Raw genomic sequence first — 15843 nt, 5'->3', positions numbered from 1 at the left:
TCATCAACATATCAAAAAGCAAACAGGGCAATTGCAAGTAACTTTTGGTTGAGGTAATTGGTTTGCTGCTCCAAATCTAGTCCTTTGGGGGTCAACAATTCAACAATTTCTTCAGTAACCGCATTAGCATATTTTAATACCTGTTGAATCTGAAGACTCACTAATATGCTTAGTGAATGGAATTGCTATTTACAGTTATTAGCATATTCAATCTTCATTATAACTATATGGTTCTGAATGCATTATTAGAATCCCATTGCAGTAACAGAATCTCTGCTACAGAGCAAGCAGGCAAATGTCATCCCTCCTTTTGGAGTGAACTTTTCCTGGGCTCATATTAAGGCTTCTTCAGACGCCATTGAGTGTAGGATCTGTAATCACATTGCATGGTTTTGAATTCTGGCCCCATTACTTAGTACTAAGGTAGCCTTGGGCTAGTTATTAACCTCCCTGTGCTTCAGTTTCCTCATCTGTAAACTCAGAATAATGACAGTACAAGTTATTAAGAAATTTAGGTAAATGTAATGCTCTTTGAACTGTATGTGGCATAAAGTTAGGCACCTTCATTTATTCAACTAATATTTATTGAGCATCCTCTATGTGCCAAAGAATATATAGGCACTTGGATACATCAGTAAATAAAACTAAGATTCCTGCTCTAATGGAGTTTATTTATATTCTAGCCAAGGGCACAAACAATAAACAATAAATAAGTCACGAAGATAATGGGAACTATAGAAAAAGGCATAGGCAAAGTAGATTAGGCAGATCAGGCAGGTTGCAACAAATGAAATGGTCAGGGTGGGTCTACTGAGACGGTGAAATTTGAGCAAAGCCTTGAAGGAGGCAAGGGAGTTCAGCTAGTGGATATCTGAGGGAGAGAAAACAGCTGGGCCAAATGTGCTTGATGTAGTCAAAGACCAGCAAGGAGGCCAGTGTGGTTGGCCATGGCTCCTTTCAAGGTTTTAGCATTTGCCACAATTGCCAAGCGTAAAAGTCATGAGTTGTTTGCTCAATCCAGGTTGTGTTAGATCCAGCCTAGGTGAATCTATGTCCCACGAAATGATCAGCACTGTCACTTAGGAGTGGAGGCAGTGGTGACAGATGTTGGCTGAATTTTTCTCTCTTCAGAATCATTTCTATATTGGTATGAGTAGGTCAGTCACCAGGACTGTGGCTAGTAAATAATTCAAGGAGGAATGTCCTCTAAACACTTCCACACCTCACCAAACCATTTCCTTAAGCCAGATTAGGGTAGGGATAGGAAATCCTCTTAAATGGGGGAAAAGGGCTATGGTATGAGAAAAAGGAGGAAAGTTCTTTGTTCTCTCTGTGTGTTCCAAATCCCTGCCCCATCTTTCCAAAGCATATTTCTAGCATACATCTGATGTGCATGGGTTGTATGTATATGTGTGTGCAATGTAGCATGTGTCTGTGTTCCTATGTGAGTTTTAAGCAATGCCCACTGTTGGAGCGATGATGTCTTTGGTCAATTATAAATGAAATAATTAGCAGTGGTTTCAGCAAATGATAGGCATAAGTTAGCCAAAAAGTTCACAGGACACTCCAGAGGGCATAGAAAATTTTAATTGCCTCTCCTCGCCTGTGCCTGGCTTTTGGAGAATAACCTCAGCTGCTTTCTGAAGCGTGCCCCACTTCATGATTTTCCAGGTCACCGGCCAGTTTCCACTGCTGAATTGATTTTGTTCCCAGTTTTCTGTGCATATTAAACAGGATGTGATGACTCATTGTCTCCCAAGTTCATTGAGGTTCATAACCAAGATACATTTTTTTAGCTCAAATCAATGTGATTCTACCCCCTGCCCCTCCATGTTCACTGTGTTGTTATGTTGTCTTTTTGTGCCTTGGGGCCACACATCTGGAAAACTGTAATCCTCCTCTCAGAACCTCCCTGCCTGCGTCCCGTCCTCCTTCAGGAAGTTGTGGGGAGTTTGGCAAATGTGCATAAATGAAAGCACCAAAACGTTTTTGTTGTTTCAGCCATTTGCAAATAATTTTAATAGCCTACAAATTATTTAAAAGCAATCTAGCCAGAGTTCTCAGAACCTCCACTCATATTTTAGTACTTGCTGCTATGACAATCTTCGAGCATATTTTTCTGTTCCTCTGGGCATGTCATTGACTTCTTTCTATTATATCTTATGTCAAATTTTTGTTTGCCCATCCTCACTTTTGTAGGAAACACGATATTTATTTTCTTTCCTCTGGCTTTCCTGTTCCAACCAGCAGAATTCCACTGAAGAAGCTTTCCTTTGCAGTTCCATCATCTTTTCTTGGTGTCCCCCCACTCCAACACCCCTCCCCAATAGTGACTGAGCATCCCCTATGTGCCAGGTGTTCTTCCTTCCAATCCTCAGAACAACTTATTAGGGAGGTTAGGCAATATTAACCCTTTGTTACCAACGAGGAAACTGAAGTGTGAAGCAGGCAAGTTATTGGCATAAGGCCACTCAACTACCAAGTCAAAGAACTAGGATTTAAATCTAGATCTTCTTCTCCATAGCTCCCTTCCTGCCTTGCCTTTTCCACCAGATGGTTTCCTATTCTCAGAACATCCTCTATCATATAGCCATTTGCTTTGTCTGGATCTCTCGAATAGATTCTTCCAGAGGCTACTCGAGCCTGTCCCAACCATATTTGTATCATAAAGGAAAAGACAACCTTACAGATGCAATACCAATCAACTCCCCTCTAGTGAAAATTCTGGTATATCTTGATGTGGCTACACAGACAATGTTTCTTGGAGAAGGTACTTAGCCTATTCAGGTCTCAGGGACTGGATCCTCTCCTTCACATCAGAACAGGATTAGCTTGGCACTCTCTGGACAGGGGACGGCATCTTCCTTAATTTCCTAAGCCAAGGTCTTTACTTTGCGGAGCTGAAGGACAAGCGGGAGAGAGGGTGGCATTTATAACAGTTGGAGGCTGACAGCAATGCCTTTAAATAAAGGACGCCCAGGGAGCCAGAAATCTAATTGCTCATCTTCTACACCAAGCTGCCAAAGCACCCCTTTTAGATTTACATTAGGTTTTAGTGGGAGCTGGTCTCTATGGGACATATATATGTATATGTATGGATGTGATTGTGTGTGTGTGTGTGTGTGTGTGTGTGTGTGTGTGTTTAGTGGTAGCTCTCTCCCTAAGAGAGTGAAATTTGTGCAAGTTCGACAAAAACTGGGCAAACTCAAATCAGATCTGCAGTCCCTGCCTCTTCACCCTTGTTCTTTATTTTCTCTTGACTCAGAGAATTGAAACCTTTGTTTCCAAGGCACAATTTTTTCCTCCATGCTTTGGCTGAATTTGCCTCCTAACTTGAATGATCCACCACCCTTTCAATCTCTAACACCTTCTCCCTCTTCCTTGTACATGTTTTCCCTACTTTGGAAGTATTTGTGTACCTGTCACTCTCTTTCCACCACATTCTCTCATGCTGTATTCATAGCCAAACTTAAAAAGAAAGGTGTATAAAACTTACAACACCTCTCTTCTTCCTCCCCCCAGATCAACTGAAATTGTTCTCTTAAAGATTATCATAATCTCCTCATCACCCTCCTGATGGTTTCCGCTCATTCTTCCTGTGCTTCCTGCAGGTTTCAGTACTTTGACAATTGTTTTTCATTACTCTTGCCCTTGTTTTGAGAGTGTCTTCTTCCTTACCTTCTAACACGCCCTGTTCCCACCTCAGATCCATCTGTCTCCCTCTTGCATTCTCTGAAACTCTGGCTCTGTGTGAATCTCTCTCCAAGAGACTCATGCCTTTTCAAGAACTCAAATAGAACTGCTATGCAGATGGCTGTGATATTTACATGTCTAGGTCTAGCCTTTCTCTAGACTCCAGCCCTGTAAAACTATTGAATATTTCTACCTAAATCTCCCATGATCACCCTAAAGTCAAAATGTCAGAACAAAGACATCATTTTCTCTAGAGTTAGTCCCTCCTAATGTCCTTATATTTGGTGATAGCACCATGTCCTGTAAATCACAACTGCATAAAACTCAGTTCTCTGGTGTTTTCTTTATTCTACAGATGATGTAGATTTTTTGTGAGATCTTTTCTATGAATATTTTTCTGTCTCTTCTCACTCATGTCTCCTATTTCTTCCTTGTTCTGTCGCTAATCTATTTTCTTTTCAATGCTAAATTTTTTGTACTCTGGGTACAATGTCTATCTGCTTTGTTTGCATGTTGCTACCAGACTAAACCCTTTTCTGGCTCCTCATTGCCAACATAACAGAGCCAACACCTCTTAGCCTTGCATCCAGAGTGTCCTCACCAATGGGAGACTGCCTCCCCCACCTTCCTAGCCTTCTCTTTACTTCTCTCCCACATAAACCTAAATACCTGAAGTTTCTCTGATCTTTACTTTCCAAAACTACCTTGCACCTTCCTTGCCTATCTTCTTTTCTTCTTGAAATGCCTACCCTTCATCCTTATTTTTTCATTTTGAAATACTACCATCCCCTTTCATCTGACTTCATCCAGAAAATATTCTAATTCCCCAACTGGAGTGTCCTCAGCTCCCATTGATACCCTAGGACAGTGGTCGGCAAACTCATTAGTCAACAGAGCCAAATATCAACAGTACAACGATTGAAATTTCTTTTGAGAGCCAAATTTTTTAAACTTAAACTATATAGGTAGGTACATTGTTATTAACTTAATTAGGGTACTCCTAAGCTGGCCTTTGCTAAAAACGTCCTCAATCTGATTGAGGTACGTTCGCTGAGGTCGATCCCTTCCAACTCTCCCATCCACACTCGTCTTGTATACTTGTTTCGTCTGTCTCCTTTCCGAAAACTGACTTCTGCGCATGGGCCACAAAGTTTCAATTGCACTGTACGAGTGCGCCCGCACGTGGTATTTTGTGGAAGAGCCACACTCAAGGGACCAAAGAGCCACATGTGGCTTGTGAGCCTCGGTTTGCCGACCACGGCCCTCGGGTATTTGTTGTGTCTATTGCTTATGCATTGTTACACACATGCCTCAATTCCTCCCTATGCAATTCTGTAGTTCTGTAAAAGTGTTTTTTTCTTCTCAACTACACTGTAAGGTCATGTTTACAGTCCCTGTGATACTTAAGATAGACCCGTTCACTTATTAATTGAATAAGACCAGCCTCCTCTGTGTGTGTGTAAAGTTAGATGGAGAGGTTGCACAATAAAATTCATTGAGATGTGAGAAGAACAAATTAAAACTTCAACTTGTCTATATTTTCCCACATTTATTTTAAATTTCATGAGTGTTTTGTAATGAAATATTTGAATACAGTATGTATATAGTTAACATTTATATGCAGTATTCATTATAAAAATATATCCAATGGTTGTCTTAGATTGAATTCACTAGAAACAGACTCTGCAGTAGAGTTGCATTCAAAGGTTGAATGAGAGAGTTCTGCCAGGAAGAGAGGAGGCAGGACCAAGCAGAAGGATAAGGTGACCTGTGATGTGTTTGGAGCTGAGGCCTCAGTAGCTCCTACTATCAGCTCTGGAGCTGGGAAGGCTTTTTGGAGTTTTCCTGAATTAAGGGAAGGGGCCTGGCTTTCCTACCTCCACATCTGCCAGTCATTAGCCATAGGCGACCCCTTGGGAGGAGTGTACCTTGAATGAGGCAGTTCCCTCTAGCTCAGCGGTTCTCAATTTGTGGGTCACAACTCTTTGGGGGTCGAACGACCCTTTCACAGGGGTCGCCTAAGACCATCGGAAAACACATATATAATTACATATTGTTTTTGTGATTAATCACTATGCTTTAATTATGTTCAATTTGTAACAATGAAAATACATCCTGCATATCAGATATTTACATTACGATTCATAACAGTAGCAAAATTACAGTTATGAAGTAGCAACGAAAATAATTTTATGGTTGGGGGTCACCACAACATGAGGAACTGTATTAAAGGGTCACAGCATTAGGAAGGTTGAGAACCACTGCTCTAGCTGAAGGCAGTTACCAGTGAAGGATGCAGTTGTGACATCAGCAACCCAGATTTCCATCAACAGGGCATTATGTGCATCAGCCCTGAAGGGAGATCTAAGGGGAGCACCACAGTAGCCAATAGCATATTCTCAAATTTTTTATTCTCTCTATCCCTCTCTCTCTGTCTCTCTCCCTCCTTCCCTCCCTCCCTCCCTCCCTCTCTCTCTCAAAATCTTCAGAGACTCCTAAATCAGAAGAATGATGAGTGAAAGCAGAGTAGGAAAACTAACTTTGTTTAAGGCCTCTCTACTTTCAGATACTTGGCCAAATACTTAACATCCTCTTCTTCTCCATTTCAAAGCATAAAGGGCAATGAATAAAAAGTAATTAACATCCTTCATGCATGTTTCATGCTGCCAGAAACGTGAACTATGCATTGAATTTGGTTTTCTAAAGATGGAGCTATATGATTCACATGGGGATGACTCAAGAATGAATAGTATTTAAAGAAAGATGGTACCTATTTCCATCCATGGCCACCACTCAAGTTGTAAGGAGACAGTTCTACTCAGTTACATCCCCTCTAAGGTTAAGTAAAAGTGTCATTCAACAAAGCCTATTATTTCCCGGCGGAACAGATATTGAGCTGAAAAATAGTTTCCCTGCAACTTTGCTGTGCACAATTATGGGATCTTTTCTTATTGATGAATAACATCTCACTTCATCTCATATCTGCAATCTCTTCCAAAGCTCTCAGAGTCTGAGAACATTCACCTCCTAATCCTTTTATCTCTGGTCCTTTGTAACTTATGTGACTCTTCAATTCCTTTTGCAGTCTAAATTGGAGGACAGTGCAGCATTGTGACGGGACTGAAGACTCCAATGTTGGATAGATTCAGGTTTGTCTAACTGCACATCCTAGGGTGAGTGACTTTCTTTTTGCACCCGCTTCCTGATCTGCAACAAGGAGAGAAGATTAGTACCTATCTCCCTGGTGCTTTATTATTAAAGATCCACTCTTCTGGGGTCGTGATAAGAATTCAAGAATAGCCGAAACCGGTTTGGCTCAGTGGATAGAGCATCGGCCTGCGGACTGAAGGGTCCCAGGTTCGATTCCGGTCAAGGGCATGTACCTGGGTTGCGGGCACATCCCCAGTGGGAGGTGTGCAGGAGGCAGCTGATCGATGTTCCTCTCTCATCGATGTTTCTAGCTCTCTATCTCTTCCCCTTCTTCTCTGTAAATCAATAAAATATATTTTAAAAAAAAAGAATTCAAGAATAAAAATCATGTAAAGTTCTTGCTCAAGTGTTTAGAATGTGAAAATTAAATATTAGCTATTTTTAAATTTCTGACTTTTTTCCTTTGCTTTCCTCATATTTTTTTATATTTTTCTCCCTATTTCCCAGGAGATTGTAACATTATGAAATCTCACAGCAGGAGAGACCAAAAGGGTAACCGAATTGTACACCCACCTCCATTGCTGAAAAGGCAATTGTCTTTATACTTTGCTCTCCAATTCCCCTTCCCAACTCCACTTGTAAAAGCCTCTTCCTTTACAGTTTCAAGGTGAGCATCAGCTTGCACTAGGGATACGTTTCTGTTTCTTGATGCCCAGAGGACATCCAAAGTCTAGCGCACTAGATGGTGCCGTGCCCTGGCATGTCCGCCTGTGAGGGCCCAGCCTGCTCACTTATGTGTGGATTAGAGCCCATCGGTGTCTGACTGCTGTGCTTGGAGCCATGCCAAGGGTTAATCCAAAGTGAAACAATCTGTGATCATCATGACCATGTTTTTTAATATAAAAATAGCACAGGCTCAGGCCAGCCAAAATAGAGCTGTTTAACCCAAATGCAAAGAAAAAGGGTTAGGGGACAACTACATGAGCCAATAACTGTATATTGCCTTGTGACCCTGAAGTTATCAGTATAAAATTATTCAGCCTTTTAAAAGTCCTGGTTATTTATTGCCTGTCTTGGTTGCTGACAACTGCTGAACCCCTGGCTCTACAAATATCCTGACTGGCTCCTCCTCCACACTCAACTTTATGCTTTAATTTCTTGCTTTCCATTTTTTTTTCTTCACGAACTGAATAGGCCAAATATCCTCTCATGTTGTTCTTAGACCAAGTTTCCAAGGAAGGCAAGTCCCTGCCAAAATGCCACAGCTCACATCACACACACACACACACACACACACACACACACACACACACACACTCACACTTTTCTCCAAAGACAAAAAGTGCCTTTCTGTCCACTTGTTCTGAGAGCCACTCCCACCTGCCTCTATGTCTATATCTGCACCCCACTCATCTTGCTCCTCTTGCTGCTTTATTTTTGGAGATTTACTCTTGTAGTGCATTCCAGGAGGTCTTGGGGTCTTTCCAAGGCCAGATTCTTTCCAAGGTCTTTCAAAGTCCAGATTCTAGGAGTCAACAGAAGTTTCCCTTTTGAGCCTCCCCAAGTGACCAGCAGCCCAGTGACACTGACGAGATTTCCTGTCCTTCTGGTGCATTTATCAGAATCCCTGTCAGTTTCATTCTGGAGCTCGGCAGGAGGTAGAAAAATTCTGGTGTGATGAACAGCTGTTAATCAGATCTCTCTGAACTCTTCTGGGCCTAACTGACCCCAGAACAGAGTCCATATAGATTCGTGGTGAGAAATGCATACACATTTGTCATTCTCCCAGAGAATTTTTTCAGACCCTCTGAACAAGGAAACACTCATCTGTATCAAGATACACGGATCATGGGTACCTTTTTTCTTTTTCATTTGTGGTCATTTTAGCCTTAATCAGAACTATAATAATATACAATTTTACAGCACCCTTCACCCAGGAATCTCATTGCACTTTATAAACAGAAACTAATTGGAGAGGGACTGCTGTGTATTTATTTAATAATACAGTTGTATCTTCTGTTTTAGCAAAATGTTCAGTTCTCTAATGTTTATTGTCAATGTAATTTCCTTCACGTAATACAAATTAATGAGGAGAGAAAAAAGCAAATTTGTTTTTCATTAGTTACTAACCTAAGTATTTCCAAACTGATTAATCAAAGTTCTTCCAGCCCACCCCCCTGGCTCCGAACCACTCAACTGACCAAGCATTTTTCTTCCTAAGAGTATCATTTTCAATTAAATGTTTGTTTTTATTTCTTAACCTATAGTAATTTTCCACTTGTTTATACATCTACATGTTTCACAGTTCTCTTTTTCTCTTCCTCCCTCTCCCACAAAAACCATGTGCACATGATACAAACACATATGTACCCTTTCTTTCTCATTTTCCCAGCAACTCCCTCTTCCTTTTCCTCTAGTGTCTCAAAATTATGCCTTTCTTTCTTTCTTTCTTTCTTTCTTTCTTTCTTTCTTTCTTTCTTTCTTTCTTTCTTTCTTTCTTTCTTCTTTCTTTCTTTCTTTCTTTCTTTCTTTCTTTCTTTCTTTCTTTCTTTCTTCCTTCCTTCCTTCCTTCCTTCCTTCCTTCCTTCCTTCCTTCCTTCCTTCCTTCCTTTCTTTCTTTCTTTCTTTCTTTCTTTCTTTCTTTCTTTCTTTCTTTCTTTCTTTCCTTCTTTCTGCTACTTTTGAATTTAACTTAGTGGCCTCAAGGGTGATATCTTTCAATTTGGAGTTATCTCCAAATACACACACAGGTAGATGATTGCTATCTGCTGCTGGGGATATTATTAACTGCTCATATGACTTTATCACAGATTTTTTTTTGTCTGACAATTGCTTATAAAATTTATATTTTTCCTCCAGTTCTCCAACAGCTTTTATACCATCATTACACGTCTTCTCCTTTAGTGGGCCCATGGGCAAAACCCAATGATTAATTGTGAAATAGACAGCTCTCCTGCAGAGAGACCTCTCCTTTCATAGCAACTTCCTGGAAGCGCTGTCTTCCTGTGAAGTTGTACAGGGTCTTGTGTTTAGAAGGGCCCCATTCTTGGTTTAAAGCTTTGTTGTCATGACCTTAAAAATTGTTAATAAATTTTTAGCAAGGGGAATTGTATTTTCATTTTATACCAGGCACCACAATTATGCAGTTAGTCCTGCTTCCTCAGCAGTATCTGCTTCTTTCTTCTATTCAGAGGTCCTGGGACCCCAATAAAAGTCAAAGGGGTCAGACTGGCCCCTTAGTGTGTATTATTATCACAGAAGAGGATGCAATAGGCTTCTTTCACCAGCAGGAACTTTCCACCATCCCTTTTACCTCCACTGAGAGAATCTCTTCTGAGTCTCATAGAATAATCAGTGGCCGGCAAACTCATTAGTCAACAGAGCCAAATATCAACAGTACAACGATTGAAATATCTTTTGAGAGCCAAATTTTTTAAACTTAAACTATATAGGTAGGTACATTGTTATTAACTTAATTAGGGCACTCCTAAGGCTCAGGAAGAGCCACACTCAAGGGGCCAAAGAGCTGCATGTGGCTCGCGAGCCGCAGTTTGCTGACCACTGATCATCTGGTGACTTTTACTCCAATGCATTCTTTTCTCCAGTCTTAGATCTCAGTTTTTCTCCTCCTAGGACTCTTAATCTGAACTTTGTCTCATCCTCTCCATCTTCAGGCCACCCATCTTAGCCAGGTGATTGGGGGTGCTGGCACAACTCGGTGATCCAGTGGCAGAGGGACAGATCCTGGTATCAAAGAACTCCTGGATCTGAAGTCTGAGTTCAGATATTTAGCACAGCCTGGAAAAGGCTTTCCTGAGAGTGGCTAAAATGCTGTCTAGAGGGGAAAAAAGAAACAAAACACTCTGAAGGAAAGGGATTAAAAGATGATAAAAGAATCCACAGGAATAAAAAAATAACTGGATCTAAGGAAGAGGTACATGTTGATCATGTATGAAGATATATGCAAACAAGTATGCAATGTTATGTGAAAGGAGACAGGGAAAGTCTCCCCGTGAGTGTAAAACTGATTGAAATGTCAACTATCATCTGTTACTTAAGGTCCTACTGTCAAGTAAAAGCTGAGACTCCACTGGAAGATAAACCTTCTCTCGGCCGATTTTTTGCTTTGAGTTGCGAGCTAAAATTCGGGCTACGAGCCAGCTTCAGGTACCTCACCACTAGTTGGCGCAGCGAACGTCACAGTGAATGCCACAACATCAGCCCAGCATCGCGTGTCTCACTCGTTCACTTTAATGATTTGACATATGAGTAATCTGAGTTATGAGCTCCATCATGGAACAAATTAAACTCGTAAATCAAGGTCCCACTGTATTCTATTCCACCCAACTTATCCCATTAGCTGCTCGTAGGATCAGGGTCTTTGTCTTTTTTTAGGCACTCCTGCTGATCACTATATCCATGACTTGCTTTGTGCTTTCAAAGTACTAGGTCCTTCTTTTTAGCGCGTGTGGGTCTGCATGACGATGGCATTCAACGCAGATTCAAGAAGATTGAAAAGTAACAAGCATGGCCCATACTGCTCGGCCTCAAATTCCCGTTTTGCTGTTGCCAGCTCTGTAGCCTCGCGCACATGCCAAGATGTCGCTCAGCCTCAGCTGCATCATCTGTAGACAGGTTGTTGAGAGGATCAGATGCGTTAATATACTTAAAGCACTTAGCATGCCTGGTGCTAAGCACTCAGTGAATGTCAACTATTATTATTCTTGTTGACTTTCTTCTATCTCTTGTGAGAAAACAGAGCTGGACTCTGCAAACTGGGTGAAGAAGCCCTGCTTTATTTTGTTGTAGTTTGTTGTTGTTGTCTTCAGAGCCACATTTCCTGCTTTAGGTGAGGGCTGTAGTTTTTCTATGGTTCCAGAGCATCCTCAATTCTTACGGAAGGAACAAGGCTTGATACAAATGTACAGCTCGATGCAGCCTGCCCTTTCTTTCACCTTTCAGACAAAAGTGGTATATTCTATGCTTATTTCCTAAGGAGATTTGCCAGAAAAAAATATTTCTGACCATTCACATCCAGAGCAGACTACAGAAATATGGCTGTGCTGTGTGGGTAATGTTATTTCCAGATATTGATAAAGCTGATGCAGTGGTGAATAAGACAGCTAGATGAGGATGATATATCCAATGCATAAATAAAAACAAAACATATTACACTTGGGGAAAACCTCTCTGGGAAATCAGTGGGACAAGTGGTGAAAATACTAACATAACTGATAGGACTACAGCACCTGTAGAAAGTTAGGTACCTTTCTCCCCACATCTCTGCAGCCCCTTAAAAAGCAATAAAATAAAACCAATTATACTATTAAGTATTTAGAACATATTATTTAGTTTAACCTGCTAACACAATGATAGGCCTTGGCATTTTCCATTGCTTATAGTTTCTTTGTGGAAATAATTTACCCCATTAGGTGACAATTGTCCTTGATACTAAAATAACATTCAATCTCTCTTCTTTTTTTGCAGATGCAAACCAGGGACATTTGTGACTTGCTTTCATAGTGTCTAATGCACTTAGGTTTTTAATTGATTATTTTTTTTTAGAACAGCCAGGCTTGCCATTGGAGAATTCTTTGAATTTTCAAACAAAGGCCAATGCCACAGAAACCCTGCAGAGTCCCAGAATAAAGCAACATTATATTCCAAAGAAAGCATTTGATTTCAGGAACAGCCGTGTTAACATTCATCAACAACATCCTTCACTGCCCCCAGTAGATGCACTTAAGTGGACTCCTGCTGGATGATGCTGTCACGTTCTGCGAGCTTCCAGATTGTCATGTTCTGTGACCTTCTCTCTCCACACAAGTATCAGGTTCTCAGGCTGCACTTACTGACCAGGGTCAGAGAGTCCCTAAAGAAGTCACATCATAGAAGGCAAGAGCTCTATATGGAAGCCAAGAAGAAGAAAAATAATCTCTGTGTTCCAAGCTGGTTTCCTTAACCCCTTCTATCTGAAGGTGGTACATAAAAATATTTGTGAGATTTTGATAGCAGGATCATCTGAGTCATATTTTCCCCTGAACACTGCATTGTCAACAATTGAATTGCCAATTGCTTAATCTAAGCATTTTTAATGCTTTTTAACGGTAAAATATTAATAGTGATGATAATGATAATAATAATGGGTTAAAAGAATAGCTTCCTATCCTAACATTTCTTCAGATCACAGCTGGGTGACTCTCGTTTTTATGTTTTACAGCTGCCTGTGAGCAGGAATGGACAACAGAGATATAACATGCTAGAAATATTTAACCCAATGCACTGTGACACTGATGTAACCTCAGATATGATACTATGAAACTATTTGCATTAACTCTTCTGGGTTGCTGGCAATCATGCTGTGACAAGTGTCATCTTCAGCAAGAAAATAACCTTAAGCATTCAATTTTGGCACAAACATCACAAAAATTCCAGAAAGCAACTGCTTCTACATAGATTTCCCTTGCATACAATGACCAAAGGTAAGGTGACTACAAAGGTGAACAAATTAACAAGATGTTTTGAAGCTAATACTCAGGAGTGCCTGTTCTGATTTCCATTTGTAAATATTTTCTTTTTTTCTCTGCTTGTAATGAAATTTGAAGCTAGTAAGACTTTTGATTGGCTTTAGGAGTTGTTTTTTGGGGGGTAGGCACAGAATTTCCCTCAATCTAGTGTGACGATATGCCATTTGCTCTTAGTTTATTCAGAATGTGTAATAAAATGTTTGGTGTAGGATTTATGTATACATTTGTACTATCCTATCAGTATTTCATTGGTGCTCAAAAATTAAAAGGGTTTGATCTCCCTCCCTGTGCAGAAGATGGGAATGGGGCCCTTTGAGTTTCAGTTAACAGCATGTTGCTTATTTTCTACTGAGGTTTTCAAGGTCACAACAAATTTTCAGAATGTTTCCAAGGGGATTGTAGTCAGGGCCAAGGAGAACAGTTGGAGACAACTCACTAAATCCAAACAAGTCTAAAAAAAAAAAAAAGCCAAGGTACAAAGTCAAATATTTCAGGATCCAAGAAGATTCAATGAGAGAAAAGATTTGAAGTAGAGGAAAGTAGGTGAGCCAAGTGAATTCTCTGATTTAGGATTCTGTTCCTCCATCTGGCTTTCTTTGGGTACTGATGGCCCTGGTCTGGGTGTGTTGAAAGGGGCCAATTGCAAGTGAATAACATGACATGTCTTCCATGTATGGCCTTGTTATTTTTACATGGAACCCAGACATCTCAGAGCACATTTCATTCGAAGATAGTTTTCACCCCATGAAAAGTCTAGAGTATAATAATATGGGTCAACAAAGACAGGAAAGGCACACAGTTTCTATGATGAGCATATAATTCTTCAGCAGACCCCCAAGTCTTTACTTTCTTCTCTTGCAGTTTAAATTTGACCTGTATTGCTGATTCCCTCCATTCACTGGGTGAGTGAATGATGTGTGAGTACAAAAGGATGCAGTTAAAACAGAAAGTTTTAGGGTAGAGATGAACGTCTTCACTATGATTAGGCATGGGAGAGTGATGCCTATGGACAAAGATAGATTTGGGTAAATTCATGAGGTTTGAGAGGACAGTTTATAAGATAACTGGGTGAAAAGATTGTTTAGTGTATTTGAGAGTGGTAGAAATTCACAAAAGGGAGCAAGGTAAGATCCAAGGGGATAAATTAGGCCTAGAGCCCACAAAAGAGCAAGTTTGTGGTATCTTTCAGGACTACCTGCCAAAAGTCCACCTTTGCCTTCCCTAGGTATCGATTGAATCCATGAGCCTCAGTTTACACAGCGTTCAGCTAAAATGAGAAGACTTTCAAACTGGTAAGGTAACTTAATCCATGAGCATTGAGGTAAGTTTCTTAAACTATTTTAATCTCCAGAGTTACCTAGTATAAGAGGACCTACTACCTGGCTAATCTTTCTTGAGAGTTATTAGGTGGATCACTTGAGAAAGTCTGTGAAGGGATTCTGAAAATATGAAGTGGAACTTTCAACAACATGGAAGACTAAGAAGACAAGGATGCAAATTCAAGTGCCGGAAAAAATATTTCTCCACCAATTATTTAGTACATAGCTTAACTCAAATAATGAAAAGGAAATCCTAAGTAACAGGATTAAGAGGGAAACTAAAACCAGAGCAGTTAAGTAGGAGCTAATATCACTTGCCCAAGTGAGTTTCAGATAAAAAATGTACCCAGAATTGGAGGTTGAGAACCAGAGATATGGCCTTGGATCTATATGAGGTTGGAAAACTGAAAAAGAACTCTGTGCACAAAGCCTGAAGTCTTAAAAAGCTGCGCTATTTGTCTAAAGAGATCTACAAAAACTTTTTCTACCAGCTCAGAGAAACAGAAATAATGCTCACTATTTGTCCAAGGCCTTGGGGAAAGAAGGATGAGTTGCTTAAGAGAAATTTAAAGCCACATCTGGGCTGTGCCAAATGTAGGTGTTGAGTCTGAACTTATCCTGCCAGGGTGCTATGGAAAACTTAAACCATGAAATTAGCATTAGAAGCTGATTTGGGGCTATTGAATGACTTCAAATCCCTAGTGAAAACACATCTGAAAGGACTTGAAGTCTTTTATTTTTTCTCCATATTTAGAGCAATCAGGATCTCCAGGGGGAAAATAGGCTTTGCAGAAGATGAGTTCACAAATTAAAAAATTACAAACCACACGAGGAAATGAATCACCATGAAGGAGAGTCAAGACATAAAAACAAATGAAAACTAGCTACCCAAGTCTTGAACATAATAAATTTGAGACCACATAGGTTTTGAAAGAATTAAATAGAACTTCTGGAAATGAAAACAATAGAGATAAACATTTTTAAATGCTAAAAAAGGTATATGTATGATGAGAGGTCATATATCAGAAATAGATGTTTTTATTTTATACAATAATGGGAAATATGAGAATGAGAGAATTTTATGTAATATTTATTAATGCCTACTATGAAGATCTATATTAAGTTCTGAAGATGCCAAAACCAGGTCAAATATA

The sequence above is a fragment of the Myotis daubentonii genome, chromosome 6 (assembly GCF_963259705.1).
Source record: "Myotis daubentonii chromosome 6, mMyoDau2.1, whole genome shotgun sequence".
Lineage (NCBI taxonomy): Eukaryota > Metazoa > Chordata > Mammalia > Chiroptera > Vespertilionidae > Myotis > Myotis daubentonii.
This window is presented reverse-complemented; position numbering follows the sequence as displayed.